The sequence below is a fragment of the Nannospalax galili genome, unplaced genomic scaffold (genome assembly GCF_000622305.1).
Source record: "Nannospalax galili isolate Female #2095 unplaced genomic scaffold, S.galili_v1.0 scaffold346, whole genome shotgun sequence".
Taxonomy (NCBI): Eukaryota; Metazoa; Chordata; class Mammalia; order Rodentia; family Spalacidae; genus Nannospalax; species Nannospalax galili.
Window position 1 is genome coordinate 9,263,588 of NW_008357637.1, and position 7,594 is coordinate 9,271,181.

Genomic DNA, 7,594 nt, shown 5'->3' on the forward strand with positions numbered 1-7,594 from the left:
ACTCTCAGGCTTTCTCCTAAGGTCTGGTTCCCTCCAAGAAAGATTTTAGCATCAGGAATTTGGGAGTTGGACTGGCCTGGGAGCCGGGCCCAGGAAAGATGCTGGTCTAGGGCAGCTGGTGGCCATGCCACCCAGAGATGCAAAGGAAGATGGGGGCAGGAGGCAGCCACAAGAGCCCCTGGGGACTGCCCTGAGGAGCTGGGTTGGTGTGGATGCAAAGGACCAAGAAGAGGAAAGGTCGGCCCTGGTGTCCAGGAAAGAGGCTGGCGGGTTGTGCAGACCCAGGGAGGCAGAGGGAGGTGAGGGCTAGGCCAGGCCCAGAGCGCCCCTGGGGACCTGAGAATGAACTGAATTGGTCTGGATGCAAAAGATCGGGAAGCAGTGGTGGTTCCCCAGGTGTCTGGGGTGCCAAGACAAGGAATGGGACAGGATCCAGGCCAGGAGGAGAGACCGGTGGGGGAGATGGGAGGGTAAGTGAGCCTGGGGGAGTCAAGGCGTGGAGGGCCCAATCGACTTACCTCGGAGAGAGAGAGAGGTGCCTCCAGGTTGGAGAAAGGCCTGTGGGTCCTGCTGACCCAGGGAAGCAGAGGGAGGTGAGGGCAGGGCCAGGCCCAGAAGCAGTGCTCCTGGGGACCTGAGAAGGCACTGAGTTGGTCTGAATGCAAAGGATCAGAAAGCAGTGGTGATTCCCCCAGGTGTCTAGGGTGGCAAGACAAGGAATGGGACAGGACCCAGGCTAGGAGGAGAGACCCGAGGGGGAGATGGGAGGGTGAGTGAGACTGGGGGAGTCAAGGCGAGGAGAGCCAATCGACTTACTCCGGAGAGAGAGGCCTGTGGGTCAGAAAGAGGCCTGTGAGTCCTGCAGGCCCAGGGAAGCAGACATCATAAATTATTTTTAAAGCTATTGACTTTCATTTTGGAATTTTTTGTTCAGAGATGGACAATCTTGCTATGCAGACCAGGCTGGCCTCAAACTCACAAAGATCTGCCTGCCTCCGCCTCCCAATCCATATTTCTTTTTTTTCTCCACCAATCAAACAATGCTTATTATTAAACATTATTAAAACGCAAATTTAAAACAAACAAATATTGTTAGAAAACTAATGTAATGGGCACATTTTTTAATTAAAAAAATTTATTTGCATTGCTTTCTTTAAGAAATAACATGAGGGGCTGGAGAGATGGCTCAGCAGTTTGGCGTACTGGCTGCATTTCCAGAGGACCCGGGTTCGATCCTCACACCCACTTGCAGCTAACAACTGTTCCTAACTCAAGTTGCATGGGAGCCAATACCCTCTTCTGACCTCCACAGGCATTGCATGACATGGGTGTGCTTACACACATGCACTTCATATACATAATGCTAAGTACACATAAAAAAAAATTCAAAAACAACATGATCTTTTTATATAACAATTTCCATGAAATGAGCACAATTTATAATGTAGAAGGATTGTACTGAGACAAACTTAAGGGGTTAGTATCATCATTAGACTCCTCAAATTACTAGAGATCAAATATCAATGAATCTTATGGTTACTGACAAATTGGTCATTTAAAATTACAAAATAGATTAAACCATCATACCACTTATGATTTCAAGCGGAGTGGTAAATTAAGTGATTGGTTGGTCTCCCATTAACTACTCAAGTAATAGATATTAAATACTAAAAATATTATATTTCCAAAACTATTATATTTTAAATTAAGAAAATGGCTTCTATTAAAATTATTATTAAGAAGGGGGTTCTTATGCTGGGTGTGGTGGCAAATACCTTTAATCCCAGTCCTCAGAAGGCAGAGGCAGATGGATCTCTGAGAGATCAAGGCCACCCTGGTTCACATCGTGACTTCCAGGCAGGCTGTGACTAGGAAGACCCTGTCAAAAAACAGTCAACAGAAAAACCAAAAAATAAAAATAAAAAATAAGAGGATTCCTTCCTCTAGTTAGAAAACAACACTGGAAAAAGTTTAAAAACTAATCTTGGCTTGGAATACAAAGTTTAAAGAGATACCAGTATAATAAATACATTATCAAATTTCAGAAAGTAGATCCAATTATTCTGCATTTATAAACTGTTAAATATGCCATGTCTAAATTCAAGTTTCACAAGATGTCCACCTACAAAATATATAAATTCATGTGTCAAAATAATCACCTAAATTTCATAATCAGGGAAAATGTCATAAAGCACAGGGTGTTCTTTCTTGCAATGCTGGGCTTTTGTATTTGGCAAGCTTCCTACAAATTAATAGGTATCAGTCTCTGTAAAAGAGGGTAATGTATAGATTTAGTCCAGAAGAAATATAAATAACTTCTGTTTGGTGGAACAAGAAATAACTTCAAAGTTTATAATTTATCAATCTGTAGAATTCATACGATCAGACTTTTTTGGCCTGTGGCATATCCCTACAAAACAACCTAAGGGAGGAGCGACTTATTTTGCTTGGGTTTCAGACCATGGCTGGCTACTCCATTACTCTTGACCTGAGGCAAGGAAGAACATCACAGAATATGTGGAGGAGAGTCTGTTTACTTCATAGCAGCCAGGAAGCAGAGAGAGAGAGAGAGAGAGAGAGAGAGAGAGAGAGAGCAACAGGGATGCGCCAGGGATAATATATCCCCAAGGACCCACCCCAGTGACTACTTCCGAGAGAGAACCTGTACTAGCAGGCTTCCTTCTTATGTAGCACCCCCCCCCACACACACCTCTCTGGCTTTTACTTCTTCCCAGTCTCCTCTCTCTTTGAAGGTGCTACTCACACTGAGGGCAGGTCTTCTCCCTTATTTAATCCTCTCCGGAAATGCCTTCACAGTCACACCCAGAAGTGTACTTTCCTAATCTCAACAGTTTCCAATCTAACAAGTCCATAATCAAAATTAACTACCACGGTGCTTAGGTTTGGGTGTGAAATGTCCTCCTTGTGTTCATCTATTTGTGTAAATGGTCCCAGCTGACTGTACATGTTTTGGGAAGCTATGGAAACTTTAGGAGGCAGGGCCTCATTGGAGGAAGTCTGTTGCTGGGCCGGGCCTTATGGGTCATATCCAGATACCAGTTCCAGCTCAAGTCCTCTCTCTGCTTCCTGATCCAAGATATGAGTGAGCAGCCTCAGGGTACTGCAGCCATGGACCAAGCTGCTTCAATAATCATGCCTTCCTTGCCTAATGGCCTGCACCCCCCTCAAATCATGAGCCAGAATCTTTCCTTCCTTAAACTGCTTCTTTTAGATCTTTTATGACAGCAGTAAAAAGGGTAACTGTCACAGTTTTGTGTACAGAAGATGTCATTTTTACCTAAAAGTAAAAAGCCTAAATTCCTCAAATGCTTTTAACCATATTTATTAACTCCTGGTAATCGCATCAACTAACAGTTTGAATAATAAACTTGACCTATGTTCATTTTATGTGTACATGTGAATCATGACCTCACCTTTAAGAAAATCAGATACTTTAACATATGTTGTAATAATTTAGGAGTGTGGAATCATATTCTGATTTTCATCTAACACAACTACTAAATAATTGTTATTTTCAAGTAATCTTCAAGAATAGTCTAATACATGTATGTACTATTAAAATTACCCATCATATTCAAAGACACTATCCTCTTACTAGGCAGAAATTTGAATTTCTGATTAATGTTCCCTTTGCCTGGACAAAGGGAACCAGAATAAACAGTGAACTATAGACAAAAAGAAAAAAATAGCACTACCCTGCACAAGTTTTTTAAATTTTTGCCAAGTCTTTTCAAAGGAAGCATATAAACCATCAGCATTTTAAATAGTAAAATATTACATACATATTAGCTTTTGCTTTATTTTATGTATGGTAGAGAGGTCAAGGCAAGATAAACTAAATGACTAAACTACAATGTTGTATTAGCTGGCATCTATCATATTTCAAGAAGACTGAAGAAAGATATCTCCCATTTAATCCTTATTTAAAACATTTGTGAAAGTTTTCTTAGTCTGGAATCTACTTATAGAAAAACTTAAAATTGTTTCCTCCTTTAGTCTTGATTCTTGCATCTATAACCAGAGTATTTATCTTTGCCTAATAAATTGTTCCCAAAGAGCATGACACTGAATGAAACTCCGACCACATGTGCACTTGGACAGTCTCTATTTTACTCATGTTAAATGAGTGCATGCAGGACCGGAAATGAAAACGTGGCTCCTTAGGTGCTTACGGAGATTCGTATGTGTTCATACACCACTGTTTTGAAGAATACATCTGCTTATAACTATTTCATAGGGAATATTTCTTATCATTAAGGGAACATAAATTTCTGTAAAACCTGGAAAGAAATGAGACTGGATGGAGTCAGCAGTGTTCTTGACACGGGAACGCACAGGAAATCTTTGGTCCTGGATCCGACCACTGGGCAGACTTCAAAGCTGCACTTGTTATGTTAAATATTAACCCTATAATCATTTTTATTTAAAAACACTGTTGCTTAAAACACTGAATACGTGTGTTAATTCATGTATTCATTTCAAAGAAAATGATGAGAAAAACAAAATTTTCCTTTCACAAAAATGAGAAAATGAAGTTTTAATGATAGTTGATAACAGCATTGTGGAGCCTGCAGAAGTCAAAGCTAATTTTATCAAACAATTACACATAATCCCTTCAGGTATACAGAAGCATTAGGGGCGTGTGTGTATGTGTGTGTGTGTGTGTGTGTGTGTGTGTGTGTGTGTGTATTTTGACAATAGGACATATGAAAAGTCTGTCTTGGGATTTTAAAGAGTTTCCCAGTGATATTAACTGTATTTTCCATAGTTTCTGTCCATTTTGAGGATCATAGACAGCAAAATATTTTAATTCAAAATCAGTGCATTACACTAATGATTAAAAAATTAAAAACTCAAAGCCAAAAATAAACTGAAGAATCAGATATGATGAAAAACAGAAGAAAGCAATTCTGAATGGTGTTTAGTTACCAATAAGTACAATTTTACTCTTGTGAATGATTTAAAGGAAAAGAGGTAGAAGTTTTATTATCAGTCCTCAATTTGAGGGCAAGACTAATGCCAGTTTTAGTTCAATTTTATCTTGTTATTAAAGGTGCTATCCTCTAGCCAGTGAAATATGTAGTTATCAGGAACATTGCTGCTGAAGGACAGACAGAACTGGAATGCACTGTGAGTTAGTAAAAGGAAGCTGACCAAGAAGGTACCTGTCAGATAGAATGGATATACGGAGGAATATTAAGGCTAATAGCGAGAAATGAATATTCAGTAGATAATAAAATGCATCAGAAAAGTGAATAGGAAAGAGAGCACCTAGAAGAAAAAGTTAAGACAGATGGGCAGGAAAATGTGATACGTGAGAACAATATAAACTACCAAGACCACTAGATGATCAGTAGATTAGCATAGAAGAAAGCTGGTAATAAAACACTCATTCTTATAAGAACATTGGTATTTATAACAAAGTTACACTTTTAAAAATATGGAGTATACATATGCATATATATAACCATACATATATAACGATATAGGCTTAACGGCAACAAATCAAATTATCCAAAATAACTCCAAGGAAAATAATTTTCAATTAAACAAGAAGCTATGTTGAATTCAATTATATCTCTAAGCTGTAAGTACCATTTAATGGCTGGTGTTGAACTACCCCTTTAAAGTTGAATATGTTTAGTGGCAAATTAACCAGCACTTGAAATTAATCTCATCTCTTTAGGATGCCAGGCTTTTAACAAACGATGATTTCCTTTGGTAAATGTATGTATTTGGTATCTAAGAGAAAGTATATTGATACAAGAAGCTTCCTTCAATCAGTACTTCATTTTAAGACCAACATCTTTGACATCAGACCAAAGCTGTCTTATCTTTTATCCTCCAAGGTTTATTTATTAACTGTTCATTTGTATAGCACAGAGCCCAAAGAGGCATAGCATGTCTGAGCAAACACCTATGCTCAAGCAGAATGTGACAAGCCCTCATATAAGGTACTGAGTTTCCCTTATTTACTCACAGCCTCAGTTTCTGAGCCACTGGCACTGTTTATCTTTCATTCTCTCAGAGTAATATTTCATGTATGGCCCTGGCTATGAACTCCGTGTCTCAAGTTCTCACTCTCCAAGGTCCTGACCGCAGCATTCAGGCTTCCAGGCTTCAGGTTTTGCATTCTTCTCTTACTACACCTTTGTCTCTCTTCTTGGGGTGTGGTTTCCCACTCAACTATGAGAAGAAATACCTTTCCTATTAGCTGAGGCCATTTTCCTTTAATTCTCTAGCATATACTCTCTCACCAAGTCCACATAACTGTCAAATCTACCAATGACAAAGTTGAAAAATAAAGTAGGAAAAAAAAATCTGGCTTCACAGTATACAGAAAGCTAGAAGGAGCACTGCTCCAACCAAAGTAACTACAGGAATCTGAAGCGCTGCTCACTGAGGAAAACAACAACACAAGGAAGCCCAAGTCAACTCAACTCCTGACTAGTGCAATTCAACACGGTCCCTACCCAGCTAAAAGCCAGGCAAAAGATAATATAAGTTAATGTTCAGGCACACATATGTACAAGTTACCTCAAGTTTTACTGTCTTAAACAAAACCTCCACTATTCAATGCATCTAAGAAAGAAGAAAACATGTCACCATCAAAACTCAAAGCAAATAATATAAGGAGAGTAAGATAGTCACTGTTGATGAAATTATCAGGTAGGAAACTGGAGACAGCTACAGTACAGACACTAAAGGATGGGTAAGACCAGGTGAGGACTTCAGCAAAAAGATGAAAACTAGAGTCATCACTTGGTATCTATGGGGGAAATGGCTTTTGGAAAGCCCTCCAAATACTAAAATCTGTATGTACTCAAGTTCTTTATATAAAACATGATTGTTTTTACATAACACTCATATATGTTAAATCAACTCTAGATTTCTTATGATGCCTAATAAAATGCAAATGTTGAATAAATCGTTGTTATACTATTTAGGAAAGTAAGGTATAAAGGCTATATTTAATGCAGGAGCACTTGTGTGCATGGATGTGTGTATATACTGGTGTACATACACGTGTGTGTGCATGTGGAGGTCAGAGGACAACCTCAGATGCCGTTCCTCTGGTGCCAGCCACCTTTTTTGAGACAGGTTCCTCAGTGGCATCAACGTCCCCAGAAGACTGGGCTGGCTGGTCAGGGAGCCCCAGGGATCTACCTATCTCTACCTTCTCTGCACTGGGATTGCAAACACATGTCAACATGCCTGCTTTTTATGTGAGTTCTGGGACTGAACTCGGGTCCTTATGCTTGCAGTCCCCAAAGCAACTTTTTTTCAAATACTTTTATGTTTCATCTGAGATCATAGATATGACTTCTTGGATATGGAGTGTTGGGTGTGTAAGAATCAAACAGAGATCCTTCAAACTATAAACAGGGTAACAGATGAAGAAACTTTAGACTGGTGTCATCAAAAACCTCAGCACACCAAGAAACAGAAAATGGATCAAAACTGAAAATATTCCAAAATAGAAAATACTCAAACTGGGCTGGAAATGTAACTTAGCCATACAGCACTTACTTACCATGCACTAAACTCTGGGTTTGATTCCAGCACTTAAAAA

At 39.4% G+C, this 7,594-nt stretch overlaps 1 protein-coding gene across 1 annotated transcript in view; it reads right to left on the reverse strand.

Moving 5' to 3' along the window:
• Sestd1 (SEC14 and spectrin domain containing 1) overlaps positions 1–7,594 on the reverse strand; it is a 72,146-nt gene that overhangs the window by 50,654 nt on the left and 13,898 nt on the right. The window lies entirely within an intron of this gene.